Source organism: Canis lupus, chromosome 13 (assembly GCF_011100685.1).
Source record: "Canis lupus familiaris isolate Mischka breed German Shepherd chromosome 13, alternate assembly UU_Cfam_GSD_1.0, whole genome shotgun sequence".
In the NCBI taxonomy this organism is placed as follows: domain Eukaryota; kingdom Metazoa; phylum Chordata; class Mammalia; order Carnivora; family Canidae; genus Canis; species Canis lupus.
The window spans coordinates 39994974-40009883 of record NC_049234.1 but is presented as its reverse complement, the minus strand read 5'-3'; the positions used below and the strand labels follow the sequence as shown (position 1 = coordinate 40009883).

The following is a 14910-nucleotide window of genomic DNA, read 5'->3' as shown; positions in this document are numbered from 1 at the left end:
CTACCATGCTCCCTGATAGACTTAATCTGAAATGAAAAGACCAGAAAATATCTCCAGAGGTTTCCCAAACAACGCCCTGCCTCTAGACAGAATAAATAAGCAAACTACCCAGCACAGAGATTAAAAGCTTAGTTAGATGACCAGGCCTTAAGCAAATCTGTAAATGGGGTGAAAGTTGCCTCTCAACCTGCAATTACGGTACCCTTCACTGTGTGAGGTTAATGGGCCATCTTTTCCTCATGCCTAACACTTATTTCAAGCTGTCTGCACCTGTTTTATTAGGCTGCCCCCTCAGTAAGTGTCAGGTGAAAAGACTACAATAAATGAACTCCACTCTGGGGGATCTCTGGGTGGCTCAATGATTTGGCGCCGGCCTTCAGCCCAGGGTGTGATCCTGGAGTCTCTGGATCGAGTCCCACATCGGGCTCTTCCTGCAGGGAGCCTGCTTCTCCCTCTGCCTGGGTCTCTCTGACTCTCTCTGTGTGTCTCTCATGAATAAATAAATAAAATCTTAAAAAAAAAAAAAAAGAACTCCATTCTAAATAGTCAAGGACTCAAAAACAGTTTCATGCTAATCAATTGTAACCTTTATTAAAGATTTACCCATAGGAAGAAAGTGAGATAGGGGAGAAGGAACGGTTGCCATTTACCAAGGATAATAAAAAAGCCAATTAAAGAAAGGGCAGGTAAGAAAGGCCCAAGAAATTAATTATTTTTATTTTTTATTGACATATACATAAGAAAAGTATGCTTATTATAATCATGCAGGTCAATGATTTTTTCAAAAATTGAACATGTTCATGTACTCTGCACCTAGATCAAGAAATTGAATATGGCAAGCACTTCCCCTCATGCTCCTTCCTCTCACCCCTGCCCCCAGGGGCAACCACTTTCCTGACTTCCAACACCATTGATGAGTTTTGCCTGTTTTTGAACTTTATGTAAATGGAATCATACAGTGTACTCTTTGGTGTCTGGCTTCTTGTGCTTAACATTATGTTGTAAGATTCACTCACAATGTTTCATGTACAATCTTTCATTATCATTGCTGTATAGTATAAGAAGTCGTCTCATTAATGTCAATATTTGACCCTCAGGACTGAATTCTAAGTATACTTAAAGGGGAAACATATAAACTCATCCGCAGAGTAAAATGAACTCCCTTAGTGAAATCATTTTTTATTTTGTTCATTGAGCACTGAGCTCATAATGCATTCTCTTAGATTTTCTTCTTTAATTTGAAATTTACATCTGAGCTACTCTTAACATCAGGATACAGACAGATGACTTCAAGTCACAACCCTTTCTCATACTAGAGAAATGAAGCCAAGTTGTTCTCTTGCTCCAATCTTATTTCTTCTCTCCCAAGTAACTATGCTTGAAGATACACCAAGAACAGCTGCCAACAACCCGTCCTCTGGGACACTCATCCAACTCAGCCAGCCAGTCAATTGTTGGCATGTGTTCATAGGTTGCAAACATCAAAAAAGTGCTTGTGATCATTACTGAGGCAATTCTAAGCCTTACAAACACACACACACACACACACACACACACACACACACGACTGGGCTACTATGCTAATACCCGAGAGTATGCTTTGTCCATGCCACCAGCTTGCATCTCCTAAATAACTCACCCCACATCAGATACCTGGAGCTTGATAGCATTGCACCAAGAGATAGATGCCCAGTTATCACTAGACTGCAAGCCAACTTTAGTTTTTACTAGGACAGTAGTAAAATGAAGAATGAGATAGGTAGAAGCTGGCATCAATTTGACTTGGTCTGGCAAGAAATGGTCATGGCCAGTCTATGAAAATTTCTATTTACTCAGTATCTCAAAAACCAGAATTCAAAACAGCAGAACATTTTGATACATATGGTTTAGTACAATAGCCTGTAAAGTCCTCAAAGATCTACTAAATCGGTGGGAGAAAAAATCATTTCCATTTGGAATAGGTTTAGTGCCTTTGACCATATTGAGAGGCAGTTATGAGGCAGTAAAGGATATCATATCCCAAGTCAGATAAGGAGAGTCAGAGCCTCGCATTACTAGCTATGAGACTGGTGTCCTTTGAGAACGTCTAGGCCCCAGGCCTCTTCCTTTTGGAGGCTGACCCCATGTAATTGCCCTACCAAAGGTTTTTTGATCTAACTTTTATAAATTGTTCTTACTGTCAAATGTATTTTGTTAAAACATTGGTTATTTGAATATAAAGGAAAGTGCTTGTGATTTGGGGATCTGGGTTTTTAGGGATCTTTGGGAAGGTTTATTTCTTAGAGTATCTTTGGAAAAATATTATCTAATTAGATGAGAACTGGCCCATTCTCAATAAGCTAGTTTTCTATTCTCTGGCAAAAAAAAAAAAAATAGGAGAGGCAAAAAGTAATGCCAATCAGACAGTACGCCTTTGTATCCATGAACTCATTTGGTCGTTTTTAATGATTTTTGTTTTAATTTTGAAAGGAACATGTGCTCATTTTAACATGTGACAAAATCTAACAATATGCAAAGAAGAAAATATACATCCCCCTCTTCATTTCCCTCCATCCTTGCCTTCTTCCCAGAGAAAACCAATATCAACGGCTAGGTGAGCACTTTCAAACCTTTTTGGGCAAATATAAAAATATAGATACAGAAACTAGATGATACTCGTCACATAATTTTGCAGCTTGCTTTTATTTCTTGAATTACTTTATAGACATCCTTCCAAACCAATAAATAGAGGTGGAATTCATTCTTTCAAAATGCTACATTAAAAAAAACCCAAAAAACAAAATGCCAAATAATGGATCTCCTTACTCAATAGTTCTATTGATGAAAACTAAGGTTGTCTCCAGTTTTCTTGTTTGTTTGCTAATAAAAGCAATGCTGTAATAAATATTAGTATACATGTCCTTACATACGTGCTTTATGTCTATTGGCTAGAATCCCACTCACTTTGCAAGGTCAAAGCTTAAGTACATCACTCATTTTAATAAAAATTGACATATTACTTTCTTTAATCCATCCAGACTTTATTTTTTATATGATGAGGTAAGGATTATAAATTTTGTTTTCTTCCACTTGGGTAGCCACTTTTGCCAGCAATTTTTATTAAATAACTGCTTTAATAAGTTGCAATACCACCTTTTTTTTAAAGTAGGCTCTACACCCAGCATAGACTACAACCCAGGGCTTGAACCCATGATCCAGAAATCAAGACTTGAGCTGAGATCAAGAGTCAGACACTTACCAACTGAGCCACACAGGCACCCCACAATGCCATGGTAAGGTCTTATAAATACCTGGATCTTTTTCCGGAGTTTTTACTCTGCTTCTTTGATCTATTTATTTGATTTGATGCTGATATCAAACAATTTTTATTACCATGGCTCTGAAGTTAGTTTTAATATCTAGTAAGTATGTCTTATTATTCTTTTGCATAATTTTCTTGACTATTTTAAGATACTTAATTATTTTCTTTTTTAAAAAATCCCATTAAGATTTTAAATGAAATTGCAAATATGTGTTTGATTTTGAAAGAATTGAAAATTTTACAGTTTTAAGTCTTCCGTGTAGAACATATGTCTCTCAATGTATTCAATAAGATTTTTTAAGCTTTTTTAAGGAAGACTATAAATCTTGTAAATTATTCCTATGTACTTTAAATTTTTGTTGCTATTATAAATGGAATGTTTTTTTCAAAGTCTACCTCTAGTTGACTAACACTAGTAAAAAAAATTACAGAAGTGCCTCGATGGTTCAGTCAGTTGAGCATCTAACTCTTGATTTTGGTTCAAGTCATGATCTTAGAGTCCTGAGATCAAGCCCTGCATTGGGCTCCAGGCTCAGCACAGAGTCTGCTTGTTCCTCTTCCTCTGTTCCTCCCCCTGCTCACTCTCTCTCTCAAATAAACACATTAATAATCTTTCAAAAAAATTACAGATTTTGTATATTTATCAAATAACCAAACACCTTACCAAAACCTCTTACCAAATTTAGTATTCTTTTTAATCTCATGGGTTTGCTAAGTATCCAGCCATACTATCTCCAAATACAGCAATTTTATCTCTTCTAATATTTATACCCATTATTTACTTCTCTCATTTCATTTGCTACTGCCTTCAAATCAAGGTAAATAATTGTGGTCATAGAGAAGAGCCCTATTTTGTTCCTAATTTTAAACAAAATAACTTTATCATTGGATAGCTTATTATACTTGCTAAAATCATGTGATAATCTTTTTATGCTTAAATAAATTTCCCTATATTCCTATTTTGCCAAGAATGGCTATTTAATCTTATAAAATTACATTATAGTATCCAATGATTTAATCCCATGATTTTTTCCCCTTTTAGTTTGATTTAAAGAATTACCATGTAGATTTTCTGATATTAAAACACCTTTACATTACAGAAATAAATCCTACTTAGTCATGGTATGTCATTCATTTTATACAGGGCTACAGTTTTAGTTTTACTTTTTGCATCCATATTTATAAGTGAAATCAATACATAATTATCAGATTACATTGGCTTTGTAAAATGAACTAAGGAACTATCTATTTTTTTCTAAAGACTGAAATTATTAAATAACAGGAGTTTCCATTTTACTTTATGATAACTTGGAAAGGTATTATTAGATACTATTAGGGAAGTATTATTGTAATATAGTTTTTAAACATGACAAGGAATAGATGTTCAGTAAAGTATGTAAGTTGACCAAAGTCAAGCAACCATTAAAGGGTAGAGCTAGGAATGGAACACCAGGCTTCTGATTCCAGGCCTGAATCTTTGATCTACCATGTCATCTCTCCAAGTAAGAGCCTCTAATTCAGCCCTAAACAAAGTTTAGCAGAAATCTTATAGCAGGACCAACAAAAGAAAGCTGCCCTTTGGAGAACACCCAATAGAAAAGTCATAAGCCTTTGCAAAGAAGAGCTAGGAACTGCTGAGAAGCCACAACCACAGAGTGATCTTCTTGCTTTTTGGTCCTTTGAAATGGGATCACCCAGATGGAGCAAATGGACTACTAACAGTGATTCAAGATGGCAGATTCACAAGAGGCAACCATGTAGAATTGTATGTAACTGTGTAAAGTAATGATAATTCACATATAGTCCTTCACAATTTACAAAGAGCAAATTCAGAAAGGTTAAATCATTTGTCAAAGATTATCTCTACCATCCCAATACTCCTTAAATCGTGCTCCTTGTATGTTTCCTTCATAGCATTTATCAATCTTATTGCAATTATTTACTTGTGTTATGCTTTGCCTACCCACTCCCCTCCAATCACAATAAGGTAACATAAAAGCAGAGGCCATTGTGTATTACTACTTTATCCACACGCCCAAACACAGCAAAAAGACATTTAAAACATATCTGTTATGTGACTGAAAAAAATAAATACCATATACCACTTATACCTAAAGTGATCCCTGTTTGAATCCTATATAGAAAGAACACCAGCTTTCCATCCAGATATGGTGGTGACACTACACACACGGTTTGGAATAACACTGCTGCTGCCTCTCTAAATATAAATTGTGCTATACATCCAAGTCAGAGCTCTCCATATCAATCTTATACAATCACCTTATTTGACAGTGACATTCTTTTTAAAGGCAAATCAGTGTGAACCCTCAATATCCCAAATTAGATCGAGCACACAAGTTCAAATGAGTTGGCCATTAATTACTCACCACCACTGGCCTAAGTTTGAAACCACTAGATCTCATTTTTCACTGGGCTGACATCCTGAAAGGCACCATTTATCAGAAGACCTCCCTTGTATTTTTTTCTTTTTCCTCCATTGTTTCACTGAATTAACCAAAGCAATATTAAATAAGTTGCTAAATACAGATATTAACTCATTTGTAGCTAATTATTATAGGTAAATGGTGCAGTAAATGAAGTACCCTACACCCTCCCCTGGACGCCCCCCCTTTTCTGAAGCTTTTGTGATGTTCTCCAGGTAAATCCCATGCATAATGTAAGAGTGGCAATGTTGTTTGCATAATAAGCTATTTTCTACCACAGAAGCAGAAACATTTTATCGCTATAGAGAAAGCTCAAATTATGAATACATTTTCATATAAGTTGATTTATGTGAAAATTACAAATAAATGCAGAGCTGAGCTGCAAGTGAATTGTTTGTTCCCAGTTCAAGGAGTGGTGTTATTTGAAATTAAAAAAGAAAACAACTCCACCACATCCTGCTAAGAGAAATATTTTTAATGTTATTCAGACTGAAGCACATACCATATGATCCAAGAAGAAAAGCATTACCTGGTCTGGCAGCAGGGCTTGAGGTTGCAAAAGCTAAGACAAATACGTCCACTAATTTCGGAAGCCATCTTTTCATGGATAAAAATATACTTGATATATGATATAGAGAGAGAGACACAGATCCATGATATATGTATTTTCACTTGCACTTGGGCTGCAAAGATTCTCAGCAAACTCTGTAACTACTTCTTTCAATAGTCAAAGAAAGTTGAAGGAATAAATAAAACCATTATCATCTCTGCACAAGTAAAAGCTAAAACGCATGCGTAAGACATGCAAATGGTTTTGTGTAAGACCCAAAGCTTCTCAGATACCTGCAGGGCTCTCCAAGTGGAATGCACATTTCTAATCCCAGGCAAATCACTGGATATAGAGAGCTTATCTTGCTAGAAGCCCCCTTAACTATTACACCAGTACATCATTTGGCATCCAGGTGGTTGGTCTGTAATAGGGATATAAAGCTGGCCAGCGTCTAGGATGTGGAGGAGGTGGGGTTTAGGGGAAAGAGACATCAACGTGGCACTTTGGTTATGTCTACCCAGTAAAATAAATGTGACCTGTTTAGCAATTTGGGCAAAATTTCCTAGCTCTTTAAACTTGCCTACATGGTCACAGAAAACACCCCGTCCCAGCTATTGCCCACTTATGCTTTAAATGCTGAGTACTTTCTTATCTTTCAGCTTCTTCGTTCTGATAACAATCTCCGACTCCCTTCACGTTTTGTACTCCTTCCCACCTCCTAAATGGGCTTAGTGGACTCTGGTGTCTTATTCAGCTCCTGGCTCCAGGTGCTCCCCAGAATCTGATGATGCTCAAAGCCTTGAGGGAGAATCCCATTTCAGGTCCCAGCCATGGTGCTGAGCCCCCATCAAACATCACTCTCCCCACCCCTCCCTGTACCATGGAAAGGCCAATCTGAGTAGTATAGATAGCTAATCTAAACAGAGATCCCCAATGTCTCATCTTTACTTGCTATTTGTTGTCAATTCACCCGCTAGTCAAAGATGATGTTGCAAAGGTAAATGTGACTTCCGCAAGCCCTCTCTGTCATCTCTAAACCACTGATTTGTGTGTGTGGTAAGCATATCCCAGGCAAAGCACAGACAGACCTCATAATCCCTGCTTGGCCCTGTTAGATCAAAGAGACCAGAGCCAGTCCCTTCTCCACACCCCAGATTCAGGTATTAAATTACTGCCCGAGGATCCGTGCCACGTTCGTTCTGTTTCTCTTTATTATCTGCATTTCAGCCTTCTCTTTAATACTATGCTAGGAGCCTGGGTGAGCTGTGAAAATAAGTAATGTTGGGGAAACCCTACCTTAAATCCATTGCCTTGGATTCTCACATTCAATAGGTCACACCCTTGAATTTCAGTGTAGCCACAAATCTTCTAAGTGAAGTTTAATAGCAAGAAGCCTGGAGAAGATCCATCCACTTCTCTTCCTCTTCTACTAGTCTCTGGCTCTTTCAATGTGAACAGGCCAAGAATAAGCATATTTCTTTCTAAATGAGATGAAGAATAGACTCACTCCAACAAACACCACCATGTAGTTTGTGTTCCTTGCTCCTTCAGAACAATAAAAGTAAAAAAGTCTTCAGAGGACAAATACTGCACGAGCCTACTAGTGTGAAGTGCCTAGCGTAGTGGAACGCATAGAGGCAAAAAGCATAATGGTGGTCGCCAGAGACAGGGCGGAAGGGAAAACAGGAAGTCAGTGTTGAATCGGTACAGAGTTTCGTTTTTGCATCCATCTGTGCATGTGTAGTAATGATGGTTGTATAACAATCTGAATGTACTTTATGACACTGAATTGTATGCTTAAAATGGTCAGGATGGTAAATTTATGTTACATGCATTTTGACACAGACACACACACACACACACACACAAAGGATATTTATTGAGCCACATTTTTTAAAACCGAAAAGACTTTTAAAAATATCAGCTTTTCAAATTTTAATAGGACAACTATTGAATCATTGATTTATCACCTATTATATGCCTTGCACTCTGCTAGATCCTGGGGATGTAGTATTTATTGCAAGAGACCAATGCTCTACCCTCATGGAGCTGGGAACTAGTGGCAAGAAATGGATATTAAAAAGAATACAATTTAAGGAGGACTTTAAAGGAAAAGGAAAAGCTGTGCAGGACCATGTGGCAGAGATCACCTTCCTAACCAGGTCTGCAGGATCAGAAACTTGAGGGATAAAGGACAGTTCACTAGGAGAAAAGCTTCTGAGCGATGCTTGGTCCCACATGTCTCAATGTACCACCTCCCCACTAAGGATCCTCACTCTTGGAGTCTACATTTCTATGATGCTTGTCACTCAGCAGTTTTCTAGAGACCAGACTCACGTGAAGACAAACATCTTTCTCTTAGTTCAACCTCAAATACCAAAAGGGAGTGGGACCTAGACACGGGGCCAAAGTCAGATGAAAGAGATGGCGTTTCAGTCTCCTCCTTCACCTCTCCTTTCCAAAGTTCTCATTGACATACAATGATATTAGAATTTTCTAAGGGCCCAATAAGGTTCCTTACAAAGTTGGAAGAAATTCTTAAAAAGCAAAATGGTTACCTAGAAGTTTGTCGTTAATAGGTTAATAGTATATTATGTATTTTAAGCTGTTTTCATACCCGCATGTTTACCAATCATCCGTCGTTCTTGATATCTGCATTATCCCAACAAACGGCACGTTTGGAAGCAATATTCCTCATACTCTTCCCACTTCAACACACACACACACAATTTCCCATCTCTACTAGATTGTAAATTCTACAAAGTCAGGGCCTAGGTCTGTTTTATTCCTTAATAAATATTCTCAAGGTTCCTACAACATTATAGATGCTCAATAAATACTTTTTTTTTTTTTTGAGTAAAGACTCTTCTTTTCTCTCTCTTTTTTTGGGGGGGAGGGGCAAAGGAAGAGGGAGAGAGAATTTAAGCAGACTCCACTCCCAGCACAGAGCCTACACAGAGCTCGAGATCTCACGACCCTGAGATCATGACCCCAGCCAAAATCAAGAGTCGGAGGCTTAACTGACTAAGCCACCCAGGCATCCCTTCAATAAATATTTCTTCAGTGAATCCCCCTCTCTGTGCCATCTTCTGAAATCCCTATCACACATAGCCATGACGTAGCCCGTTATATATGAAACACCAAGGCTTTGGGAATCAGACAGGCCTAGGTTTAAATTCTGGCTCTGGCTCTGCCATTTACTAAAAACATGAATTTAGGCCAATTATATTAACACTCCAAACATCAGAGTTCACATCTGTGAAATGAGACTAGTAAGACACTTCTCCGTGATGTTAAAGGATGCAAAGGGACGGCACACATGCATGGCGCACAGAAACACTGTGAGGAGGCACAGGTGGGTAGCTCCTCCTTACAGACGACAATGGTGTGACCCACTGAAGTTAACTACCCCCAGGACACAGCTTCATCAGCTACACAGGCTTGCTTTTAAGCAAAGTAAAAAGGGTAAATAAGTGGGATTACTGAGACTGGGACTTAGTCCCCACTTATTAGATCAATGCAATGTCTTGCACCTCTGAGAAGGGTCTAAAACTCAAATCATATAGAACAATCTGAAAATAGCCTAGCAGTGCTTCTCTAATGAATGTGCGTGCAAATATCACCTGGGGATCTTTGTTAAAATGAAGATCTGGAATCACTGGGGTGGGAACTGAGATTCTACATTTCTAACAAGCTCCCAGATCATGACGGCTCTCTGGGCTCCTGCCGTCTGTAGCCCACACTTTGAGTAGCAAGAGTTTAAAGCACTATGCAAAATATTGGGTTTTATCACTCCAAGGACCATACCATTAGAATGATAATATAGAACCATCTCATTTCTGTGCTCCATTCAATGACTTCCCCCAAGTACTATGATTTTCTTTCAATGTCTTTTAAATGCCACCAAATCATACTTTGACCCCTGATAATGATCATGATAAACACATCTAAATAAAAAGCCCCCCAAGCTCCTGCTAGGCAATATCTTTAAGCTTAGTGCCATATTGTTTGTAGTTGCCTTAGCTTTTCTCCTTTTCAATCTGCTGTCAAGTCAGTGAACCAGACTCACATCAAAGTCAATTTGAATTCATTTTGTACAATTTCAACAGATACTATTTCAAAGGGTTCTGCTAACTTCAAAAATAATATTCATTACCTGGTCGTTGAAGGAAACTGCTCTCAGGATATTGTATCCCGCCATCCCCTAATTTGGTAATTCTATCAGGAAAAGCAATTAAGTTTGTCTGACATGACTTGTTTTTATAAATCCATGATGCTTACTGCTCTTAATTTAATTCTCCTCTTACCACTTATAATTTCATTCTCATCTGACAGTTCGTATTTTCTCTCTGAGTGATTTTTCCCCCTTTATATTCCTAATCATAGAAAAGTCTGTGAATAACATCAGCCTTTGGGTAGGAGGGAAACTGGGAAATGGTGGGCAGTGCATAGAGTGCATCCCTGCCCTCAGGGATGCCGGGATTTTTGTTCCTTACAATTTGCACAGTGCCTACAGCAGTGCTTGGCACACAGATAGTGCTCAAGAAGCGTCTGGTATCACACACTGAGCCAGGTAAAGGTGACTATGACCCAGGCCTTTTCCCGTGTCTTCCATTAGTCAGGAGGCAGACATTTTAAAAAATAACAATTACAAAGCAATCTGGGGAGAAAAAATGATACCGTGACAGGATTTCCAGTGGAGACTAGACCTTGAAATTTTATTTTATTTTCAATGCTAGAAAACCTTCCATCTAAGATGCTGTCAGCAGTTTCTGTCTTATTCATCAGACACCTGAATTACCTGTGATAATGTACGAGTTACAGTAGCACAAGCCAGAGGATGGCCAACCATCCTGGAAAACCTGAGCTCAGGGGAGACAACATGTAAGAGAAGTCACTTGGTGAGGTCTCAAAGGATGAACTACGGTTGGAGGAAAAGGAGGGAGGAACACGTTTTGTACACAGGGAGGAGTGTGCACAAAGCCGTAAACTTGTGGAGCTACGGGGTGTGTTCAGGGAAGCATAGGCATTTGCTCTGGCCAGAACATAGGATAGGGTTCCATGGGAAGCAACCAAAGATGGATCCAACTTTAGCCAGCAGCCAGATGCTGGAGGACCTTGTGTGCTGAGCTTAGAAACTGAATTGCATTAGGGAGCCAGGAAAGCATTTTTAAGCAGGGACGTGAGATGGTAAGATGTGTGCTATGAAAAAAATTAAAAATGACTGAAGGAATTTAACGGATGGATTTGATGGGGGCAAGATTGGAAGCAGGAGGAGAGATGACCATTGAAAGAGCCTTGGTGGATAGTAACAGGAGTTGGAAGCAACTACTACTAACAGGAAAGTTATCATGAATGGCATGCTTACAGTGTGCAGGGCACAGAGCCAACATACTGCAAGCATCATCTTACTGAGTTCAGAAATCTTGGGTAGGAGATGGGAGGGGAACTGAGAGACCTACTAGATGTGGGGAGGTAAGGGAAAGAGGGGAATGCAGAATGATTTCCCTATTTTGTGACTTGATGGCAATGTCTTTCATCAATTTAGGGAAGATTCAAGAAAGATTATTATTTTGGGGGGGAATCTGGGTTCTATTTTAGATAATGTAGAATTTGAGGTGCTTATAGGATTTTTCTAATGAAGAGCTTAATAAATGATCCTGGAGCTCTGAATTTTAGGCAAGAGACATGTTTGGAAGTTCCCCATATATAAATGGAGGTAAAAATGGTGGGTGAGGGAGAAAGACCATGGAGATGAACAAAAGAGCCAAAACAGAAATGGAAAACAATATTTAAAAGAACAAAGAAAAGGGAGGGAAACTTAGAAGGAATGTCAGAGAGGTAGACTGAGAACCAGAGAGGATGGTGTCAGGGCAGCCAAAGGAGAAGACAAGTTCAAAAGGACAGAGTAGTCAACATTGTCAAAGACTGCTCAAGATATATTCAGTACATTTGGGGAAGAAAGGCATCATTCATTCATCATTCATTCAATGGGGTTTACTTGCACACAGGGGTAATTCCTACTGAAAGCTTTCTTGCCCATCAGATAAGGCAACAGATGGATGAAAAAGCACGCCCTAAAACTGATAGTGAAAAAAGATCAATGTCTTGCATTTCAGATTAGTCATCTATCGCAAGTAACTCACTCTACAATGGTCCAGCAATGTACTAAGAGGACACTGAGGTATCATGAAAATATGAAACAACTACCTACTATATCGTATGGTGACTTGCCTGGTATGAATTGATGGACTGTTAGAGTTGAGTGGGAGCACGTGTTTTTCGTAAAGAATAAAACTGGATATTGGAGAAAATGGCCAATAAGCCCATGAAAAGATTATTAACATTACCAATCATACGAAAATTCAAATCAAAACCACAATGATAAAAAATAACAAACAAAAAATCACAAGAGCTATCACTTCATACCCATTAGGATGGCTGTTATTAAAAAAAAAAAAAAAAAAAAAACAGAAACTAAGAAGTGTTGGTGAGGATGTAGAGAAACTGGGACCCTAGTGTGTTGCCAGTAGGTATATAAAAGGGTACAGCCACTGTGGAAAACAGCATGGTAGTTCCTCAAAAATTAAACATGGAATTAATATATGATTCAACAATTCCACTTCTAGGTATATACCAAAATAACTGAAAATGGGGACTTAAACAGGTATCTGTATACTCATGTTCTTAGCAACATTATTGACAATAACCAAAAGGTAAGCAACCAACTGATGAAGTAATGGATAAAGAAACTGTGATATATACACACAATGGAGTATTATTTATCCTTAAAAAGGAAGGACATGCTGGCACACGTTCTAACCTGGATGAACCTTGAAAACACTCTACTAAATGAAATAAGCCAGTCACAAAAGGACAAATATTGTGTGATTCCACTTACGCCAGTCTCCTAGGGTGGTCACATTCATAGAGAAAGAAAATAGAATGGTGGTTGCCAAGAGCCAGGAGCAAAGAAGAATGTGGAGCTATTGTCTAATGGGTACTAAGCTTCTGTTTGGGAAGATGTAAAGGTTCTAGAGATGGATGGTGGTGATGGTTGCACAACAACTTAAGTGTACTTCCTTCCAGAGCACTGTATTAAAAAATGGCTAAAATAGTAAATTTCATGTATATTTTGCCACAAGACAACACTGAGTATTAGAGAAGATAGAGTCTATTTCCTTCTAAGATTGCCTGAGAGAGAAAAGGTTCTGATTGTAGAGGGCTAGAGATGAACAAGTTTTCAGAAAAGAAACATCCCTACGAAGACCTTTTGTGGTGTCACAGCGAATAATACTAACAGAAATACTAATACTACCAAAAATATTACTACCATTTGTTGTTATTTTTTAGTAATGCTAAGTATTTTATATATTTTTTTCATTTTCAAAAAAATTTTAAAGTAAAAATGACTATTTCTAATTCATAGATAAGAAAATTGGGGCTCAGAGAAGTTATGTAAACTGTCAAATTCACAGGGAATAAGAGGCAGAGCGAGGACTCAAATCCATGGCATCTGTCCCCAGGGCCCATGCTCTTACTCACTCCACCGCGGGTTGGGATTCTGTACCCGACTACCATGCAAGGCTTCCATTTGGAATACATTTGAATTTATCCAGAGAACTTTTAACATAGGAAATGGTTTTGTTCTTTAAAGAGTGAAGAATCTCCACCAAAAACTAATCAATAGGTATTTGTCCTACGCGTCTCTTGGTGAACACAACACAGAGGAATGGCTGTAACAGGGGTTCTGCAGCCAGACAGCCCGGGTTCCCATCCTGCTTTTGTCCTTCTAGTTGGAGGACTTTAAGCCTTAATTGCTGGAGCCTTAACTTTCTCACCTGAAGATTTGCTAGGATTAAATGAGCTAATAAATGTAAAACACATAGAACGGTGTCTGGTCACTAGAAAGATGCAATTAGCATTAACTATGTGTTTTTTATTATTTTAAGCCACATTGTGCCTCTGAGTGCTAATACTGGATCATCAACACTAAGAAACAAATTTGAAAAATCTAGAGGTGCGAGAGCAGTTCTGATGTATTCTCAGGGCCAATCTCCAGCCTCCCCTCTGCAGCTGTCCAGTGGTAACCCTGAGGATGGAATGCACGCAGACAATCTACCATGTGTAGGCGCCGTGCTAGGAACCAAAAAGATGAAGAAGACTTCATGTGGATCCCTGAGGAGATCCTATGGGGCCAGAGAGATGAGCATAAACAAATGACTGGGATACAATGTACTACAGGGTAAGAAAGGGCTGGGCTTCGATCACCCTGGAGACAGAGGCAAAGGTCAAGTTTCCTGGGCTCTCACTCCTTCCTCTAGAATATCTCATTGCTTTGTAGGTCTCAGAGTAGGAAAGAACCTCCAATGTCACCATCTCACAACTCAGTCTTGTGTTTTCTTCTCTTGCACAGGTGTGGACTACACATTTGGAATTCAAAGAGAGGAAAATACCTTAAGAAACTGAAGAGGATTAAGAGTACATTTACTTTGAGGAACACTAAGTGATATGTGGAACTGGCGAATCGCTCTGTTACACACCTGAAACCAATATCGCACTGTGTGTGAACCACACTGGAACTAAAATACCTGCATACATACTGCATCAAGCCA

The 14910-nt window shown here is 38.6% G+C and overlaps 2 long non-coding RNA genes across 7 annotated transcripts in view; one reads left to right on the top strand and one right to left on the bottom strand.

Moving 5' to 3' along the window:
* The window catches only part of LOC111098601, a 27920-nt gene extending 14641 nt beyond the window's left edge, over positions 1–13279 (bottom strand). The window contains exon 1 of one of the 6 annotated variants that reach the window (XR_005368960.1): positions 13197–13279. This is a non-coding gene — a long non-coding RNA (uncharacterized LOC111098601). Of the gene's footprint in view, positions 1–7591; positions 7945–10451; positions 10470–13196 lie in introns of those variants that run through there. The other 5 variants (XR_005368964.1, XR_005368963.1, XR_005368962.1 and 2 more) reach the window with 5 other exon arrangements.
* Positions 1–14910, top strand: part of LOC111098602 — a 15344-nt gene extending 434 nt beyond the window's left edge. The window contains exons 2-3 of the long non-coding RNA XR_005368966.1: positions 14248–14540; positions 14712–14910. This is a non-coding gene — a long non-coding RNA (uncharacterized LOC111098602). The remainder of the gene's footprint in view (positions 1–14247; positions 14541–14711) is intronic.